General features: G+C 26.2%; 1 long non-coding RNA gene across 2 annotated transcripts; it reads right to left on the reverse strand.

The window, feature by feature from the left end:
- Nucleotides 1–7,481: 7,481 nt before the first annotated feature.
- On the reverse strand, nucleotides 7,482–9,249 carry LOC135931712 (uncharacterized). 2 transcript variants are annotated; one of them, XR_010573134.1, is made up of 4 exons: nucleotides 9,020–9,249; nucleotides 7,950–8,269; nucleotides 7,801–7,911; nucleotides 7,482–7,663 (listed from the first exon to the last, which is right to left on the reverse strand). It is a non-coding gene; the product is annotated as an uncharacterized LOC135931712 (long non-coding RNA). The 2 variants fall into 2 exon arrangements; XR_010573135.1 differs by lacking the exon at nucleotides 9,020–9,249 and adding an exon at nucleotides 8,703–9,002.
- Nucleotides 9,250–16,795: the final 7,546 nt, after the last annotated feature.

A 16,795-nucleotide genomic window follows, 5' to 3' on the forward strand; every position in this document is an offset into this window, starting at 1 on the left:
CAAAAAATGCTTTGCAGGCCCTTTCCATGTGTAATAGCACTTTCCCTGCCTAATATAAAAACATTGCTTTTTATTTTAGCTACCTTACCGATTAGCACCTGCAGTGACCCCTACACTTTTTGAGGGATAGAAGCAGAATACCCCCCTAAAGTACCCCCCCCCCCATTGTAAATTGTTTTTTGACACCAATAAATTTCAAAAATAATTTTCAATATTTATTATAATATAAATATAATGTAAAAAATATATGCTTTAAAAATATTATTTTTAAATTAATAATTTAGATAAATTAGGGGAAGAGAAAGCAAAAGAATTTATAATTTCATCAATATTTAATTGTTTAAATAAATTATTTTCCATTGATAAAATGGTTAAATTATTAAGAAATGGATCTTTCATGACCCTACGAAGTCTTGTTTTAATTAGTTTAATTTTACTCATGACCCTTTCGGCAGTACATGATGTAGTAGGAATAGTTAATAAATATTTATATAAAATTGTTAAATTTGGGAAAGCAGAAAAATTTATAAGCAGACTATAAGGTAAAATAAATAGTTTCTCCAGTCTGAATCATTCATCTCAGAATTATTATCATCATCAGAAGAAGCTAAATAATGTATTAGTAAAAATATTTTAATTAAATAAATTTACAATTCTCAGAATCTGACAAATCTTCTTTAACCTCTAGGTCACGAGTAATAATTACGTCCCCCGTTTTAGCCATTTTATAAATATTTCTAAACATCAACATTTCCTCAAAAACTTGACTTGTATTTAATTTATAAAATTCACAGATATCCTTGATATCATCTTTAACAATTGCCTTTTCCGCCATTCCCTTTGGGGTAAAAAATGATGTTTGACTCAAAAATTTTATCGATTCATCGTTAAATCTTTCACTAAACTGCATAATAATTAAATCAAGTGCAGCATAAAACACACTGATTTTAAAGCTAAAATAAAATATTATATTTAATGATGAAAGTATATATATACACCTCTCCTTTTTGGATTGTAATGTTTGAAGTCTTGAACTTTCAAAATCAAAAGGTAAATTTCTCTTCTTCATAAAATCTTGGGCCTTTGAAAAGACATCCAAAAATTCAGTGTTATTATATATTTTAGGATTATAAAATAATAAAAGATAATAATTTAAATTATACTTCTCATATTAATCAGGCAATCTTTTGCCAATTGAATTTGATTTATTGCACCCTATATCCTTCGAAATGGTTTGCAATTTTGTACAAGCCAAGCTTGTTATCAACAATATTTTATCCAAATCACATAATGATAAAATAAAATCAAATTTTTCTATTCTATAGACTATAGCACTAGCCATAGTGGAAGTGGCAGGATCTTCAGAATCCTTTAAATTTGCCAAAGCTGCCCTCAAAGCATCATAAAGTAGGAAAAAATTTACAATCACCTTATATGATGTTAGCCAGCTTCTATAAATATAAAATAAACATTATATATCGAAACAATTAAGATAATATTACCGAGTGGTATTCTTGATGCGTAAAAATCTATGTGATTTTGTCAGCAAATCACTCTGACATGTTTTGAGCACTTCATATCTTTTAACACCATTAAAATATACGTAAATTTCGTCTAATATTCCTAAGACATTTCGCAGCTCTTTTACTGATTGGCATAATTGAACAACTATTAAATTTAAACGATGACAATAGCACCAAATAAAAGCTGTCTTTAGCGCCTCCGCTCTAATCAAAGCCTGCACTCCATTAATTCTTCCACTCATGTTTGAGGCGCCATCATAGCTTTGCCCCACTAGGAATTTGAGGGGTAGATTCATGGAGCCAAGCTTGGATATTATATTCTTTTTAATATCGAGGCCCGTTGTATTTCCCGTACAATAAATGTCTATCAGCCTTTCAACGGGCTTAGGTGTCTCGCTATTTTCAACATATCTCACTATCAAAGCTATTGCTTCTGATTTCGATACCTCATATGTGCCATCAACTATAATTGAATAGCACCTGTTGAATACAATCTCCTTTTGAATTTTTTTTATAACCATATTTTTCATGGTTTCAATAAGAATATTTATGTTATTATATGATAACAGATTTGAATATAATTTAGATTTTAATCCCTTAATTTTTTTCTCACTTCTTCTTTCTTCATTATCTTTTATATACATTTTAAGAACAGGCTCAGAATCTGCAATAAGTTTAATAAGGCTCATCATATTGCCATCTTGTTGCCTGTTCCCCCAGAAGGCTTGATTGCGAGATAAGCATTTATATTTTTTTTGGTTAATATTTTTGGGCATATTATGACAATGATCTAAAAATTCTAAATGATTATATATAAGATTTAATATTTAAATTTTTACTATTCACTTTGATAAAATTTTAATTTTGCGTCAAATCTTGAAAGTGGAAAAATAATTTTATGATAAAAAATATCTTATAACAAACTAATTTGCTAAACATCGACCATAAATATTTTTTAAAAAAAAAAATAAAAAAATTTTTTTTTAAAAATTTTAAAATAAAAAATTAAAAAAAAAGAAGTACCCCCATAGAAATTTATAGAAGCAGTTACTTCGGACCCCCCCCCCCCCCGTTGTAGGGGTCACTGAGCACCTGCACTAATGAAAGGTTTTCTTCAATTTTGAAAAGGTTAAAACCCTATTTTAGAAATAGCACCGGTGAAAGCCGTTTAAATGATTCGTAATATTAAATATTTAAAAGGAGATTATTCTAGATAAAAATTTGATTCTATAAATTAGTTAAATCTCACAGAAAAATACACCTCTCTTTAAAAATTCAAATCATAAAATTGCTATATTATTATAACATAAAATAAGTAATTATAATGAATTCTTAGTCATAATATTTATATATTATACTATTTTTAATAAAAATATTGTATTTGCAATAAAAATTAGTGATCTGTATCGGGCCTAATTTTTCAAGCCCGCCTGGCCGGGCCCAAAATTATTTTAAAAATGTTTTGCCGGCCCGAACCCTAAATTTTTTTTAAAAAAGTTTTGTCGGCCTGGCCAGAATTTATTTAAATATAGAAATTCATTTTTATAATTACTCAAAATAAAAGATATATGTTACATGGCGTCTAGTTTTTCCAAGGCCCGATCCAACCCGACCCGATTTTTTTAAAAAAATATTAGGCCCGAACCCGATTTTCCTACTTTTGCAGATCTCTAATAAGAATCATTAATGTTTTATTAATATACTCATTTGTTATCATTAAAATAATACATAGTTAAATAAAGGGGTGTTATTTATACTAAAGTATTTTAATAATAAATAAAATCTTTAATCAAATTCTCTGCAAAATTTTTATATGCAAAAATTTAATTAAAATAATTATTTTTAACATAGAATAAGATATATTGAGTGTCATAAAAAATGGGAGGTTTGAGGGAAGGGGGATTTTATTCTTCTTTCTACACCGAATGGATTGAATTAATTTACAATTGGATTTTATTCTTCTTTCTACACCGAATGGATTGAATTAATTTACAATTGACTAAACATTGATAAAATTTTCAAAATAATGCTTTCAGTCGCATAATAATCATAAATTTGGCCAAAATTTTGTTACTAATATTTTTTTTCATTTATGCTGGCTACTATAATGGTTAGACACTAATAAAGCACAAAATATTGGCAAATTTTTAAAATATGGTTTGGGGGCGAAGCCCCCAAAATTATTTAAACCCCCCCCCCCCCCCCTCCCATGGATCAATCCTGGCTACGCCATTGAATGTTGCTGAGTTCAATAATATAAATAATATTTAGCTGGAGGTTTTAAATTATTTTAAAGACCGTCGAAATACATTAGAAATACTTACTTATTATCCTACCATCAAAGAATTTTTTTACATATAATACTACAATAACTTAATCAGCCCCAGTTGTAAGGTTATATAGTTTTGGTACAATGTTAAATATGCCGAAACGGCAACGGTTTAATGATAAATTATTTGAAAAATTAACTATCTTAAAAAATAATGATTTAATTTAATCTATCTTAATTACTCATTTACAAATAATATTTCAACTCACCTTAAAAATACTAGTCTCTCTTCCCTGACTATGCTATGAACAGAGTTTGGCAGGTCCTCGGGAAAAAGAATCTAGATACAGATTCTTTTTTTTAAAAAATGGATCTTAGATACAAATACTAGTATCTTATTCAAAATCAAAAAGATACAAGATAAAAGATACTTGTATCTTACCAAATGAGAGTATCTTAAATACAAGATACTTTTATAAAATTATCATTACCAATTTAGAATGGTTTATAAAATACAATTTTATTTATTTATTGGTGAAGAGCATAACATAAACATATAATAAGAATAAATATTTACAATAATTAAGAATATTTAATGACGAGTTATTTATAATAATCAGACATTTTATTATTATTTTTAGCCCATTCATAGCATAGTCAGGGAGAGTAGTATTTTTGAGGTGAGTTGAAATATTAATTTGCAAAGGAGAAATTTAAAATAGATTTCAAATCAACATTTTCTAAAATAATCAAAAAAATAAGGAAATTATTACAATATTCAAAGAAAAAAATAAGGTTATAATCTGTGATATCTAAATTTTTAAACATAAATTTTAAAAAGGATCTGTATGTGTATCTGTATCTTTTGTCAAGAAATAAAAAGGATACAAAATATTTTTCAGAATAAAGGATCTTAGATACAGACACTAGTATCTTATTAAAAATAGTGTTGTTAAACGGCTCAATTTAAGCCGATTTTTAAAAACGGCTACCTCAATATTTTATCCAGAAAAATATTATGAAAGACTAGAGATTTTGCTCATAGATGGCACATAGTATTGAACATCTATTGGCGAAATCTCGACGCTTAGACAATATTTTCCTGGCTATAATTTTGAGTTAGCCGTTTTTAAAAATCGGCTCAAATCGATTCGTTTAACAACACTAATTAAAAATGTCAAATAGATACTGAGCACAAATACAAAAAAATCTTGTATCTTAGATATAAGTATTCTCGGTACTGCCAACTCTGGCTATGAATGGGACAAAAAAACTAATAATAACTGGCCTGTTTATTATAATTAACTCGTCATTAAATATTCGATTAATTATTATAAATATTCATCCTTATTATATGCTAATGTTATGTTCTTTACTAATAAATAATAAAAATTGTATTTTATAAACTATTCTAAATAGATAATGATAATTTTATATGTATCTTGTGTATAAGATACTTTCATTTGAAAAAGAGAGAAGTTTTTTTTATATTGTATCTTTTTAATATTTTGAACAAGTTACTAGTATATATATTAAAGACATTTTTTTTATAAAGAATCTGTATCTAGATTCTTTTTTTCCGGAGGACCTGCACAACTCTAAATATATATAAAATAAATTTTTTGTGGTAGAAAATCTTTATTTGTTTATATATATGAAATTTTATAGAAATGTAAAATTAGTGATTATAATTATGATAAAGATATAAATTTGTATAATTGGGTGATTTATAAAAAAATATATATAATGAGATTTTTATGATAAAATTTTTATTATATATATGTCGTATTGGGATATGGAATTCATTTGGATTCGGAATCTCTTGATTTTAAATCCTCTACCGAGGGCGATTTAAAACATTTTAAAATCCGATTTAACCGGAAATGTATTCAATCATGTGTAGAGTATTTACCTTATAAACTTCAGCCAATTTCAGCCATAGACATTTTAGTATTTTTTAATATATATATAAAAAATCCATATAAAAATTAATATAAATTAGGAGAAATTCTAAAGTTCATTGCAAAATTGTTTGAAGTTTACCGTTTGGGTACTTTATACATGCCGAAATACCCTTCCTATAAAATCAGATTTTCAAAATTTAAAATTCGCCCTTAGTATATGATTTAAAATTGAGAGATTTCGAATCCCCAGGGATTCTATATCCCCATACGACATATAAATATTGGAGATAAAAGGATGGGCATGTGTGTTGGTTCATTTTTGATTAATTTGATCTATTGTCAATGTAATTCCTTTTTATTGATATATTATTAATGTGATATATTGTGAATATGTGTTAATGTTGTTTCATTTTGAATTAACTGCCCATTTTTATTTAATATTTTGTCCTTTCCACATCAGCCCATAGACGTTTAAGTAATAGTCCGCATCAATGATATATATAACTATAGATTGGCGATCATGCATAAAAAAACGTCCACCTATTGAAATCAGCTGTAGCGCCATTTTGTAGCTTGTACGTTGATCAAATGCCTCAATAATAATACTAATTTTTAAAAATTTAACAATTTTATATCTAATAATTTGTTAATAATGTAATTATGTAAAATAATCAAATGAATCCTAACCTCAACTGATCTTCAATTAAATTACATTGGTATTCTATAAAATAAAAAAACTCAACATTTAATCCAATAGTAGTATATAATATCATTAAATTACTTTCACCCAGAAATTATTCAGAAACATAGATTGCTACGATATCACTGAAACAAAAATCACCAAAATTATACCCATACAAAATATTCCATACTTATATCTAATACACCCTCAAATATTCAACCAAATAAAGTCCACTGCCTATATTTAATTGCCAAAAAAACTTATCACATGACTCAATCAAGAAAATACTTCTTTCAATCAGTTTTTAGTTAATTTATCTACTTGATTAATATTATTATAAAAATAAATTTATTTTTAAACATTCCTCAACCATTATTAGAAAATCTAATTTATTTTATACATATTAATTGCATATATCAAAATCATTTATTTTTTTATATATATTTGTTAATTTTTCTTATAAAATTAGTTTTTATAATTTTATCAAATTCACTTGATGTTTCAAAAAAAATCTTACTATCCACTTATTGTTCATTTATGGAATCCTTATTATTAAATATAATAATATTTTATGATTCATATCTTATTAATAAATAAAAATGATGCATCGTTATTTATTGTAGTTGCTGGTACTTTTAATTTTAGTTAAGTAATTTATACCTTAAAATAATAATCAAAATTTATATAAAAAAAGAGATCTGTATAGATATAATTAAATAAAATCTACAAATTTTGTTTTACTAATAAGAGAAATCAGTGTTAATTTTTTTCTTACTTTTTTAACTTATTTTTATTTTGTATTATTAATTTTATTATAAAGGATGAACCAAAGATATACTCTAAAAGTAGATGAAGATCAATTAATTACGTTAAGAAAATAAGATTTTATAAAAAAATATCCTGTCAATTAAAAATTATTTTGGATTATGTGTTCTAGATGAAATAAGTTAAACCATCTTAAAAGATGGGTTGAGAGCTCATCTCACTTAATTTTTATTGTAATAATCATTTATAATTTTTTTTGTTTTAATTATTTCATCTTAATTATAAATGACAAATGAAAACATCTTTTATTTTATTTTCAATAAAAACATAGTGTAATAATAACATTTTTTGCATGGGTATAAATTATTATATAAATCATTTAAATAAGGTTTATACAATAAATATATAAAAATATAAATGTGTACACTTTAAAAAACAAAATGTATTTTTAACAATATGATGATTCACATTCATATTATCTTTGATTATAAACATTCATCCTTTTTGATTCTATCATCACCTATAAAAAATAAAATATATTTACATTAGCATAGATTATATATAATATCATAATTTTTATAATATGTCTTATATAAGGCCTGTTCTTTATACAATATAATTTTTAAAAAATAAAAGAAGATATAAATATTAATTTACATGACTTATTGATTATTAAATTGTATTGCTTTTGTAAGATTTTGCCTCATACCAGTTATCAATTCCTGGTTTCTCAAGTCAGCAAAATGGAAAAATCTAATATTTAAATATCTTTAAAAAAAATAGTATTAAAACTAATAAATGATTACCTTTGAACAATTAATTTTACAAGAATTTGAAAATGGCTGTAACCAATCTCATGTTCATTAATATGTTCAGTAAGATCAATAAAAATATTTGTACCAATTATTGTGGAAAAAACCAACACTTCCATTTTTTTAATAATATTTTTACGTTTAATATCATTTTGATAAGTTCTAAATGAACTTTCACAAATTCGGCATAATATAGACATACTAGATGAAGGAATCACTAACCCCCCATTATACTATATTTATTAGGCATAAAATTTTTTCTATTTATAGCCTGTAACCATTTTTCCAATAATTCTTTGGATTTTAATGGAAATCTATATTTAAAAATAGGTGAATAATAATGAGTAAAATATAAGATATATTTATGATAGATAGTATATAAAAATCAATATAAATATCAGATCGGTTATTAGTAATATAGTATTGAATCAGTGAAAATTTGTTGATTGGCAGAGCCTCTATTAATATATATATGGTTTACATATTTCTTACAAATATTTAAAATGAAACTGTATCATAGTAAATATGTATTTTAAAATGGCTAACTTAATATTTTATCCAGAAAAATATTTAGGCAAAGTTCAAAATAGAAATCTTATCAACTCAATAGGAAGAAGCATTATTTGTCCTAGCAATAAAAATGAGAAAACTTTATATTTTTACTAAATAAGGATTTTTTTTCAATGTTTGTAGCTTATTAATGCTTTATGTAATAAATATGTTGCATATAAAAAATAATAAATATACTTATGATAAGAAATATGTGTATTAGATTCTATTTTATATGTTTTATTACAATTATGAACACAGCACACTCCCATTATCTAATTAAATAATAAATGATAGTGATATTATAAGATCTGTTTTGCATGTATCCTAAGATGCATTAACATAAGATTTATAAGTCCATGCAGGATTAGGTTAAACTATATTTTAAAAAATTAAAAGGTGGGTTAGTCTTAGATTCATTTTTTAAATATAATCACCTACTCCACCTTCATAAAAAAAAGTCTTATGAAAATTTAAGAATAAAAGATACTATAAAATATTATATCATAAATCACCTTTAAAACTAGACTTGTTTTCTATATATTAATATTTCTTGCTGACAAATAATGGATAACCAAACTACAAAATGGCGCTACAGCTGATTACAATGTGTGGACACTTTTATAATGCATTGAATGAATGAATCGTCAATCTATAGTTATATATATCATTGGTCCGCATACAAGTACGTGGCTCTGTTGTATCCACAACTAGAGGGCGTAAACGTTCTATATCACGTATCACGTATTCAGATGAGCAAAATACCAACTGATGAGGAATTTAGAAAATTAGCAGTCGATGCTATATTAAAAGATGTCCAAATCAGATCAGTTAAAGCTGAAAGTATGGGAGTGTCTGCTTGGTATAGACAAGACTAATATTTTAATTTATATTCTATTTTAAGGGTAAGATCTAAATCAGTTGATAAAGGTGTTTTAAATGGAACTATTAAAACCGTTACGACTCACAACAAACATACAAAAAAGTCACGGATATAATGCTTGTTTACTACTTGTATTTATTTACAATAAAACAATATATGTAATGATGATTAAGAAGTAAATTCTAATACAGTTACTTTATTGTAATATTATATTGCATATATATATTGTATTGAAATATCTAAATAAAATTATGAATTTGCAGCATTGGAAGTGTGTACCATTTGATTTTTTAAATATAATTTACTTTCTTTATAAATAATCAGAGTTGTTAACGCTCCTTTTTATAAGTAGCTAGCTCCTGCTCCTACCTTCTCAAAAGGAGCTAGCTCCCACTCCCACTACTACATTTTTAAAAGGAGCTAGATCCCACTCCAAATAATGGAGTGGCACTCCATAACTGCTCCGATTTTTAATTTTTTTAGAAGGTATACCAAATAAAATCATATTTTTTTATCAAAAAGCTTTATTTATATTAAATGATCTATCAAAATATTTATAACCTTTTATTAGCTTTTAAAAGTAATAAATTAGAATCTAACAAACATCCACGCCTCTCCCCTAAGACCTCTTCTGCAATACTAAATTGGTGCTCTACAGGAGCATTAGAGGAAGATATTTTTTAATTCAGGGAATTTATCAAAAATAGTAATTTTGGTATCATTATTTAAAAAATATTTGTCCAATATATCTTCCTGATCAATTTCATGGAATCCAAAAAAGTCTTCCAAATCATTTTGTATTTAAAAGAAAGATTTTTACTTTTAGATGCTTTTTTAGATTGAAGCTGCTCACTTTTGAAAATAAAATAGTTTTATTTAAACACAAAAGGCATTTTGCCCTTAAATTTGTTGGATCAACATCTTTTAGAAGTTTAAAATATTTTTTGAATGATGGAAATTCAATTTCTTCATCTAGGATCTCTAAATCCATAATATCTAAAATTATTTTTTGTTATATATCTATAAAATGAATTTTCCAAAAAATTTTCAATATAAAAATGAAAAACTTGATGTTTAATATTTAAAATCTTTAGATGAAAAACCAATATAAAATTCGGCACATTTAATAATGGATAAATTTAAATTAGAGGGGTGTAGTTATTTATGAAATAATTATCATTATTTGAATAAAATTGGAAAGGGATGAATGGTATTTCCTTTTTTTAATTATTTATATCTGGTAGGAGGTTAAAAGTTTTGAGAGGGTTGATATCATTTATAGATGGGTATACAAGCCCCTGTTAAAGTGAATACATTATATTCTCCACAGTCCTTTTCTTAAGTTAAAATAGGAAATAGTATAGCAAGTATTATATTTTTTTAATAGATCCCTTTAGGCCATATTTTTTGATATCTAATTTACATATAGATAAATATCCTTACAAAATAAATTTCATTAAAAAAAGTTTTTAAAAAATGATTTTTTTAATTATTGAATATGTGAATGAAAAAGTAGAGCATTGCCATTAGTGATCTGCATTGGGCCTAATTTTTCAAGCCCAGCCCAAAATTTTTTTTAAAAAAGTTTTGCCGGCCTGGCCTGAACCCGAAATTTTTTAAAAAAGTTTTGCCGACCTGGCCCGAACCTGAAATTTTTTTTAAAAAAATTTACCGACCCGGACTGGCCCAAATTTATTTAAATATAGAAATTAATTTTTATAATTACTCAAAATAAAAGACATGTTATATGTCGTTTAGTTTCAATAAATAAAATCAAATATTTTTATTTTACACAAAAAATTCAATATAAAATTGATATATTTAAAAAAATTCCAAGGTCTGACCCGACCCTGCCCGATTTTTTTAAAATATTAGGCCCGGACCGGCCCGAACCCGATTATTTAAAATAAAATTAGGCCCAAAGCCCGTTTGGGTCGGGTACGGGCCGGGCCTAACTTTGCAGATCTCTAATTGCCATATCACATCATTAAACAAATATTTGTTAAATATATAAGTAAAATTTTAAATGAATCACTGATTTGGACAAAGACTGGTTAAAAATAACCATGGAAAAAAACATTGGACAAAAACACCCCAATATAAAAAAATTTACATGCTTTAATAAATAAAAGGAAAATATAATCCTCGTTTTAAACTTTTCCCTTTAGTGTAATACTTGAGTATTATTTTATAATAATATTTTATTAATAATGTTACTCATCAAAAGTGATCATATTTGTAAGGGAAAACAACTATATGACTCAAGGGCTAGGAATATGAATTTTAAAATAATTTTATAATGCATGACGATAGGTAGTTATTTTTGAAATATTAATCGTGGGATTGATGTGGTAGAGAAAGACTGCTTCACATATAAAAGAATTTGTAAATACCCTCATAAAATCTGTATCTTGATAAATGAGTCTATATGTGTAGCTAGCTAAATTTTATACAAAGTAGACCTTCCTATATTTTTGTCACAAAAAATAACGCAAATATAAAAAATTTGAACTATTACATAAAAACAAACAAAATTTTTATTACTGTAGATAAGAATTTTAAAAAAATAAACATTCAATGTTATATTAATAGCGATTCCTTTAAGATAATCTAATCTTGATCGATTTTCGAAATCAGAAACAATTGTTACTATTCTCGCATGTAGATTTCGATATTTTTTTCTCGGGGTATAGGGTGTTTCACCAGAATTATATTGAGAAATTTTTAACTTTGTCAACCCTTGTTGTTTTTTTAAGCCTAGAATATAAATTATAAAGTTTATTAGTAAATCTTTATACTTTTTAAATCATTTTAAAATAATAGATATATAGATAACTTGATATAAATTTCCACATGTTTGGATGGTGACTTGTTAGGAGAGAACTGAAGCATCTATGCCACCCTTCAACGGCGTTGTTGGTTTTCGCTTCCCCGTTCAGAGTTGATTGGTAACAGTTCCATAGTTCAATATTAAAAAGCAGGTAGTCTGCCTCTTCCAAAAGTTTTACAAATGTAAGCTTTTTCAAAAGTTTCAATTAGAGGCTGAAGTAACAATCGATTATTAGAATAAAATTCGGAGTTTATTAGTAATTCAAATGTTTCAACTACATTTAATGGTGGTACAAATGCCAAGTAAACCATCATTCTAAGTTGTATATTAAATTCCACTATATTTCTGCGTTATCTATATATTTTTTAATGTTTCGCCAAAAGGATTGGCCAAAATGGAAATAACAACATTTGTGTTAAACAGGGAAACACTTCATTGAAAGCTTTTACACTGGCCATTTCAAAATCCGTCATAATTTTTTTTGGAATTGATATTAAGTTGTCACTTATGATAGTAAATTTTTTTAAATATGTTTCATAATCCTTTTTATTGGTCAATATATATATGAGAGGTAAAACATTATTATTTTTAATCCCATGAATTGTATAAATTTGCGTAAATAAAGGTGGCGACTATTTAAATGTACCATCAGAAAACCAATGTTCACATGAAGCTAAGAAGTCCAAATTTTTTCTTGTTCCAAATATGATAACACGGAACCTAGTACATAAAGTTTGGAGTTTCCATAGTATTATTCAAAGCTTAATTCTTAATTGAATTGATTATTTTCTTGGTTTCCATTTCGATTGGATTTTCTGGATGATTGTGTATTTCTTTATTATCTTTTATCTTACCATTTTTTTTGTAAGTCGTACGGGACATTTAAATATACCTTGGTTAAGGCATCTTTAATAGTTTGTATCTTTATTCAGGCGGAACAAATAATTTTTAAAGGTTAAGATCTCATTTTTGCTTGATAACATATTTTATAAGACTCCGAAATAAAGAGGAAAGAATGGCGAAAATATTTATAACCAAGGAAATGGCACCAGCCAGACGAGAATTTTTTTTTTTTTAAAATTTCGACAATACTTCTTTTAATAGTTATAATTTATCAAATATGTCACTAATTATTTGTTAATTTTTACTGTAGCTATTTTTTTAATTATATTTCAAAATTATTTAAGCTTCAATAAGAACCCATATCAAAATATTATATTTAAATTAAATGAGATTCATGCCGAGATATTATACTAAAATTTTTATCACGCCCCCCCCCCCCCCCGACTCTCTCCCCTATATTAAAAAGTGTGACGAGTAACAATGTAACCCATCCCTTTATTAGCTTTCATTTGAGACTCCGATATATTATTTTATAAATATTTTATCCTCCCCCAACCAAACTCAGACTTGAAACAAAGTGACTTTAAATTATATAAGAAAAATTTAATCAGCTTTAATTTACTACCCTATCAAGATTTATTTCAGAGTAAGCTTTTACAATTCCCCCCGACCCCCCCCCCCTCCCAAAAAAATTCCCAAATATATTAGCTATATCAAAGAACATAGGTGGATAATAGCTCAAAAAACATATGTTATTCGCTTTCATTTGATGTCCTTGTCCGATATTTCTTGTAATACGAAGAATTACATATTGGCTTAAAGCTTCAAAATTAATACTTGGCAAATTTTGGAAACTTCATGCTTAAGGCTACGTCTTAATATATGATTTAGATTCCTATTAAATTTTTTGAAAATATGACTAATATTTTATATCTAAATAAACAGAAAAGATAAAAAGATATCTATAAAGATCGTAAAATAATAAGATTAAAAAATATTTCACTTAGATGTAATTTATTTTTGAATTGCCATTCAAAATAGACACTCTAAACAGTAATGTTGTAGACTTTATTCAGCTACACTGTTTATGATTAGTGACTGCCAAAACCACGGTTGTGCATTTGACCGGTCAAATATGGTTAAAATCAAATAAATATTTTTTTTATATTGAATATCATCATGTTCTTTAATATTTTTTAAGCAATTTTCTTGTTGTCTAAATCTTCAATCGATTTCTGTTTTATTAAGATTATTGACACAAAGTAAAATGCCACTTCTCTTAATGGCAATGGTGATCAAAGCTAATTCCACTGCTTGAGATTGATCTGATTGCTTCTTATGGAAGTTACTGCTTTCCCCATGATTTTCTATTAAACGTGCCGCTTTTATTTCTGAAATTTATGAAATAACTTGAAATATTTTGATCACCACCTTGTATACCTAATCCTTTTATTATATTACATACTTCATTAATAGGAACTTAATAAATAGCAGCATTGTGATCACATGTATTTATATAGTTTTTTCTTTTTCAAACATATTTTTATCTTCAGATCATTGAATATTTGATCACATTTGACCTGGTCAAATATTCCCCCGTTCAATTGACCCGTCAAATTTAGTCATTTGACTGACTTGCCATCCCTGGCCAAAACTGATTGATAAATTTATAAATATATAAATATTAAGTCATCTGACAATAAATATGAATGCTACCCAGATATTAATTTCGCCAGTAGATATCAAGATTTAACTAACAAACTCAATGATCAAGATAATAATAAAGCTGAGTTCATTGTGCGCGATTGTTATAAAATAAGAACTTCGAAGAAAAGGATAGGATCGCGAAAAAAGTATATTCCAATAATAAATTTCATAAACTAGATCTAAGTTTATTAATCATTATATAAATTTATTAAGGTTAAAAGAAAATTACAAACTATCATTGAATCAATCTTCCACCTATTTTTTTAAAAAAATATTATACAAATAATATAATTATAAAAAAATGTTTCAAAATAAATTAGTCATTATTATCATATCGCGATATTAAATTCGCTATAATATCTTCGCGATATATGTTTGGCGAAATAATTGTCGCTATATTGTCTTCGCGATTTGGGTTTCGCGATAATAACTTCGCTATAAAATTTTCGCGATTACTGATTCGCGATAAAAGTTTCGCAGTAATTTATTCGCTTTAAAGGTTTTGCTATAAAATTTTCGCGATTAAAGTTTCGCAGTAATGTATTCGCTTTAAGAGTTTCACGGTAAAGGTTTCGCTACGATATTGTATTTGCGGTAATGTATTAGCTAAAAAGGTTTCGCTATAAAAAATTCGTGATATTGCATTCGCAGAATAGTATTCGCTATTATGGATTCGCGATAAAAGTTTCGCTATAAAATCCATTCGCGATAAACGACATTCGCAATAAAAGTTTCGCTGAATTGACATGGAACCAATAAAGAGTCATAGCCCTAGATTCCCAGTCTAAGATTTTATACAAATGTAAAGTAGCCTGGGGGAAAAAATACTTTTCTTCTAATGATCATTTCCGATTTTATACTTCGGTTTTTAGGTATTAATCGGGTTTATATCACATTCATTTATATCTCATATTAAAGATCCAATAAGCTATATAATAAAATTTATATGAAACTATTATATTATTTTAAGGGTTATATTAATAAAATAAGGTATTATCTTCTAAATAACTTATAAATACAAACCTTCCTACAAATTTAAAGATAAGGCATATTTTTTGAGTTTAAAGCATTGAGGTCTTGTCCTAGGTCGGCTTAATTTGAATACTTATTTGCTTTTTAATGTAGGCTAAAACAGTATAAATGGTTGGTTTTTTTTCGACCCAGAACCTGATTCGAAGTCTTAAATATTTGCCCAACCCGGAGCCAGCGTCGAAAAATTGACCACCACCCAACCCATTGGGCCTGTTGAGCCGACCTATCGGGACTTGATGGATCAACAAAATATACCGAAAATCAAACTAGTTTGTCTTAATCCTGAAGTTTTTGATATTAGAAAGATTTTCTAAAATCTTAGGTTCTAGTAATTTTTTAAAATTTTGTTTTAAGTCTAGTAAAAGTTTTTGATACTAGAAAGATATTCTAAAATTATAGGGTCTAGTAATAAATTGGCAGAGTCATTATATTTTATTCCACCAGAAAAAAAAATTTGAAATTTTTAAAAACTATATTTTAAGTCTAGTTAAATGTTTTTAATACTAAAAAGGTTTCTAAAACCTTTGAGTATAGTAATAAATTGGTGCTGTCTTTATATTTTACTCCACGCGGAAAAGAAATTATAAAAAAATTTAAAAAATTTGTTTTAAGTCTATATAGAAGTTTTTGATACTAAAAGGATGTTCTAAAACCCTGTCTAGTAATACACTGGCACTGCCAACATATTTTACTCCTCGGTCCCACGGTCCGGTCCAAAAAATCATGAAAATCTTTTTACTAAACTCTTCTATTGGGTCTAATAATAAATTGACACGCCATTATATTTTTGTTAGAATTGAATTAATTCCACGTTTTATCATAGATAATTATTACACATTTTTCATTGATTATCATTTTATTTTAAATAATAATTTAAATCTTATTATATGATATATTACATATTTATTTTTTAAAATAAATTACATTTTTTTTATCTCTTTATATATCTTTTTTTTTAAACAATATAAAAAAAATAACTAATACAAATTGATGTAT

Source organism: Gordionus sp. m RMFG-2023, chromosome 1 (assembly GCF_954871325.1).
Source record: "Gordionus sp. m RMFG-2023 chromosome 1, tfGorSpeb1-WG-v2, whole genome shotgun sequence".
Taxonomy (NCBI): Eukaryota; Metazoa; Nematomorpha; class Gordioida; order Chordodea; family Parachordodidae; genus Gordionus; species Gordionus sp. m RMFG-2023.